The sequence below is a fragment of the Artemia sp. Qi Xiang Cuo genome, chromosome 3 (assembly GCF_049724085.1).
Source record: "Artemia sp. Qi Xiang Cuo chromosome 3, ASM4972408v1, whole genome shotgun sequence".
In the NCBI taxonomy this organism is placed as follows: Eukaryota; Metazoa; Arthropoda; class Branchiopoda; order Anostraca; family Artemiidae; genus Artemia; species Artemia sp. Qi Xiang Cuo.
Window position 1 is genome coordinate 77,360,654 of NC_142796.1, and position 6,006 is coordinate 77,366,659.

Here is a 6,006-nt window from a genome sequence, read left to right on the forward strand (position 1 = left end):
TTAATACTGGCCCTTATTTTCGCTAATAACTTAGATGATGAAACACATGCTGCCAAAAATCTCTGATCTTAGTGAATACTGTGATAATTTGTTGGTAAATAAACACAAATAATAACAAATCTCCCCAAATCAACAGCCAGAAAAAAATCCAAAAGCTCAAGTAAAGTAGCCTAATCCAATGCTAACGAATTCCAAGTAATAAAAAAATCCAATGCTAACGAATAGCTAGCTTTTGTGTCTCTATATTTTTCGTCAAAATGAACGTTGCTTCCAGAGACCCTGGCTACATCACCAAAATGAAAATTAATTTTCTGTGAGGAAAGTGAGGAAACACCCGCCAATCAATCTTGATGAAAATTTTACCACTAAATTCAACATATGGGAGAACGCTATTGTAGGGGTTTCAAGCTCCTGATGGTTTTAAGATTCAAAGTGGGCTAAGAATGGGTACCAAGGCCCCGTTAAGTGTTGCAGTAATTGGGGCCGAAGAGTCACAGTTACAATGCAACACAAGTAACAATTTCGTTCGGATTGGTCTCCAACCTTCTTAAGACTCAATAAATATTTCACCACGTATCTTTTCAATTCATACTTCAAAACATGCATAACGATTTAGTTTTTGGCGAAAATTGCATCTTAATTTAATATTTATTTTCTGGTATTTTCCTTGGAGAATCGAAAAAAAGGTTTCAAATCTCTGATTCCAAAATTTCTGAAAAAAAAACAAAAACAAACTTAATTGAGGTACAATTGACAGTTCTTATCGATTTGGAGGACGAGAATTTAGCCCTTCCCTAACAGAGTTTCGATCACGGTTACCTGAGATCGTAACTGTATGGTTCTATTGAGTCATTTTTGTCGGATAAATTTCACCAGTTTACCTAGTAATTAGGCCGATGAAAAAAGATTTTGACCTTCCACAGAGGTTGAGCTAGCTGTAGAGTACAAGAAGGGCACAACTAAAAGCCCAGGTTTACTTCCCATAAGTTTCGTTTTAATCTTTCTTTCCCTTCTGGTAGAAGGGCTATGACAAGAATTTAAGGACCGGCCGTCTTCCCCTGCAGAGGTTGGATGGATCCTCAACTGGAAGAAGGTATAACTGCCAAAAAGATTACTTCTAACTTAGTTTTGTTGAGATCCAACAGTGTTTTTTGGTAGATAAATTTTTCAATGAAATTTTTTTACAAAAAGGTTTTCCTTAGAAAAGTAAAGAGTGACACTAAAATCTAAAACGAGCAGAGACATAGTTGTATAATAAGTATATAACTTGAAACAAGCAGAAATTACTAGACATAAGTACTCAAGTTGAACTGAATAATAAGGCTAGAATGTCATTTGCCCTTTATTGAAAACGGGTGTGTATTTCGAACTTTTTTTTTGTCATAAAAACAACAACAACAAAAATAATAGTAACTAAGGTAGATACATACCGGTAAAATATGCTTACTAGTATATTTTGCTGCGAAAACTTTGGTACCAATTATTGTTGCTAGGATTTTGGCAAAAATTTACAAGTGTTCCTAAAAAGACTAGTACTGGCACTCACCACTAAGTTAGAGCTAAGATCAAATCCAAATAAGGCTAAATGTTTGCCTTTAAAAGTTCGCAAGAAGGAATTTTCTGTTGTTGGACACTTCCCATGGCAAAATCCTTTGTATGAATGATTGCCAGGGTTTACTTTGTTCGACAGTAAAAAAAAAATCAGGATAATTTACGGTACTTTTATGATATATGCCCTACCTAATGTTCTTCTAATATGTTTCTTTGGCTCAATCCTATTGGAATACACCAAAGTAAGATAAAAATATAATACTTTAAAAACAAATTTGGGCTATATATTTGCACATTAGAGGAGGTGGGAGTAAAGTATAGCGGTTCTGCATGTCTAATGTGTTAGGTACAATTATTCTGCACATTATGCAGCAAGAGTTGTTTTCTAACTTCACACCGTCCAAATTCTTTACCCCACCTCCCCCCGCCCACGAATGTGCAAATATATAACTCAAATTATATATTTTCCATTCTGTCACTTCTCTTTGTCTTGTCTGACGTTAAACTGAAAGAAACTAACGAAAAAAGCCGGTTCTATAATGTGTCAATGAATGAACAACTTCGGTGGTAGGGCGTTTATCATACAAGTACCGAATTTATTGCTTTTCCACCAATTTTTATTGTGTGTATGCCCCAGTTCTTCTGTTTCATCTTTTTAAGATAATGGTTGGAAAACATGTTGCTGAAATATCGAATTTTTGTGTTTGGTTTTTCTTTAGTTAAATCCGCTATCTCACAAGTCATTTTGGAAAAATAGGTCTTATTCCCAACTGCCTTCAAAAATAAAAATTAATGATTTTTGCTTTTTTCATCTGCACGCTACCTATTTTGTAAATGTATGTATTCAATCGCCATCTATCTCGCAAACTGGATTCCGCTTCATGACGAATCCATACCTAAACAAGAGGTTCATGATTGGGAATGATCCTTAGCATGGGCACCCATAAGGAGGGGCAAGGGGGGGGGCAGCCCCCTGGCTGAATGACGGTGTCATATACTTGTATTAATTTAAAAAACTTTTTCCACCGAATAAGTTTTTAGAGGAAATTAAAGAGCTTTATTAAGTCAAAAAAGGGCAGACAAGAAGTCAAATAATATTCCTAGTGTAAAACTACCACAAACCACTATCAACAATTAAATAAAACTCAAAACGAACAGAAATTATAATAAATAGCCGATTCAAACTCAAAAAGAGCAAAAATTAACATTAATAGAGCTGAGAACCCCCATGCCTTTTCAAGACCAGAACATAATTTATGCTTTACTAAAAAAAAAAAAAAAAAAAATGACCGTGGATTGTCAGTTTAATATACCAATACTGATAGTTACTCCTTAAAATAAAAAAAGGGTAAACAAAAAGTGAATAAAAAAAATTTTTTTACTTATTTAAGTAAAAAAAAGTCAAAACATTTATACATATTTTGTTTTCAGTAAAGGGCAAATTATGTTCTGATTTAAAGAAGGCAGGGGGGTTATCGTTCTTACTAATGTTTATATCTTTTCATTTCGAATTTGAATCGGCTATTATTCGTATTTTTATTCATTTCAAGTTTCGTTTATTTATTAATAGTGATTGGTGATAGTTTTGTGCTTGAATGATTACGTGACTTCCTTTCTGTGCATTTTTGGCTTAATAGAGCACTTTATTTTTCTTTGAAAAACTTGTTTTGTGAAAAAAGTTTTTTTAGATGAATTTCTGTTCGTTTTTTTTTTGACAAAGTCATTTTCATGAATTTTTTTTTTTTTATATCTTTTTTGTTTTTTTTCTATAAGAATCTATAGATTGGCATAATTGTGAGGGTTTGATATGCCCAATATCCCTAAAGAAATAGTTGCTGGACCGTTCTGCTATGCTGAACAAAATAGTTGTATCAAACTTTTGACTCGATGCGTTTGGGAAATAATTCGGCTTGAGAGACGGGCTGATTGCCCTCCAATCTCTTTTTATTCTTAGAAAGAACCCTAGAACTTTTAATTTTAAATCGAATTAGCTTCTTTAAAGGTTTCAATAATATTTCTAGCTATTATAAAGTGGTTCTGCCTATGATATTGCTTATATGCCTTTTTGAAAACCTGCATGTATACAGTTTTTTCGTTTGATTGGAACTCCCCCTAAACACTTCCTAGAAGTTTCACCTTAATACTCTTGGTGTCTTTAGTTACAGTAACTGTAGTTGTAGTACTAAAAGTATAGACATAGTGCCTTCTGGCTAGTTCAAAATCCCCCAGAACTTACTCTTAAAGATCTAACTTAATAATATAAGATGTTCTTGAGATATTGCTTTGTCACCTTTTTGAAAGTCCACATGCTTATGTTTTGTTTTGATTTAGTTCAACGTCCACCTAAATATTTCTTATAATTGTTTACTGAAGACGTTATATTCTCTTTGGGCTATTGGCTACAAAATGGCTATCTCACAATTTTGATCGAGTGTGTTTGGGGAAAATAGTATATCAGGGAGTGACGGAGAGGAACTCGAACTATGCATTTCAAATCAAATGAGCCTCCTCTAAAGTTCACAAGACCACCTCTTCCTAAAAATCTTACATCCCCGGGGCATAACTTAAAACCCTTACCCCCATACTCTGGAGGGTTTTGTCAACCCCAAAGACCGTGCTATGAGATTTTTTGAGTATTTTTTAACAAAAGTCTATCTTAACCTTTCTATCGGATGCATTTGAGGAAAATATGACGTGGGGTATAGCTGCCCTCTAATAAATTTGACTCTTAAAAATTGATTCTTAAAATTCAATCTCCTGTCTAATGAGCCAATTCCAAGTTGCGTATGACCACTCTTTCCCCTAAAACCACAAATACTTTCGCGGCATACCTTACATCCCTTGCTCTAAGGAGTGCGAGGGGGTTTCGTCCCCAAAGACTCAATTTCTGGAGTTTTAAACTACGTCTAACAAAATACCTATCTCGAAATTTTGACTGGAAGTGTTTGGAGAAATGATGGGCGTGGGAGGGGGGATGTTGGCCCTCCAATCCTTTTGACTATTAATGAGGGCACTAGCTCTCTCAATTACTAACCGACTGAGGCCTTTTTGAAGTTTCTACTACAACAAATGGCCATCTTAAAATTTCTATCAGATGCGTTTTGGGAAAATGCAACGTGTGCGTGTGTGTGTGGGGGGGGGTTATTTGCCTTCTGACCACTTTAACTCTTAAAAAAGCACTATAACTAACACTATTACTTAAAAAAGCACTATAACTGGTTGCCCTCCATGAGCTCTTTTTGAAGTTCTTATGACATTTCTTTCTATAAGAAGTGCCCTGGTCTAAAAAACAAAGCAATATATTGGGCCCACATCGCTCTTTACTTATTCAGCGCTATCGCGCTGCTGATGATATTTTGTCTTGAGATTTCAATTATACAGTACTGGAAGTGCCGGTTAGACCAGGTAAGCCCTCCCCCCTAAAATTCAGCCTATGGGCGCCCATGATCCATAGCTCTGACAATAAGCGTGATTGAATAAATCGTCTTTTTATTTATTTTTCGTATAAAAACCGGGTATTCTGAACGATTGGTTTGGATTTATATAAAAGATCTAATGTTCTTTAAGAGAATTCATTAGCTGAAATAATCGACCAAGGGTAAAGATATAGTAATATTTGAAGTTTCATTGTACTGCACTTTTTTTTGTAGGAGGGGAGTAAAAATTTCTCTTTTTTTTACTAATTTTAAAGGTATTTTGTACTTGGCACACATAATTCAAATCGTTAAAACTGTTCCCATTAAAATTTAAAACCTTTTTTTCCTTAATTGTAAAAACACCTGATATGGGCGTTTTGTTTGGGCATACTTGTATAAAAAAAAAAATCTTATTTTATGCGAGGATTGTTGTGAGCGTAATTCATTCGTTTCATTATTGACAGAATAAAGAACACAGTAAAGAACAACTATGATCGGATTACGGGTTTTCTCAAGTGTGGTTTTCAATCGCTACGGCCTTGGAATTACTGAAACCCTGGCACATGATAAAACATGCTGGAACATCACGGTTCAACACTGCGAGACGACTACGCTTAGTCCTGTAGTGAATCCTGGTGATATTACCTTAGCAGTGGACACTTGCATGAGAAATTATTTAGGTCAGGGTAGCTACTTATAATTTAAAATTTTCTCTAGTTTCACTTGCGAAAACTTACGAGTTTTGAACACATCCCAAGATACTAAAAAGTGAATGTGTATATATATATATATAGAGGCTACTGAGTATAATTTTTGGCGGTAATTTAATATAATTATCTTTCCAAAGATCCCGAGCTCAGGAACGAAATCCTAAAACTTATGGGGAAATTTCAAGAAGTGACCAGACCTGATATAGATGTTGAAAGAAATTGAGGTGTCTTCTTGTCTTGAACAGAGGTTGTATGAAATCCATTTACAGTTTTACTGTTTATTCCTTATAAAACTAATCGTGTAAAAAAGAATAATAGATAAATAAAAC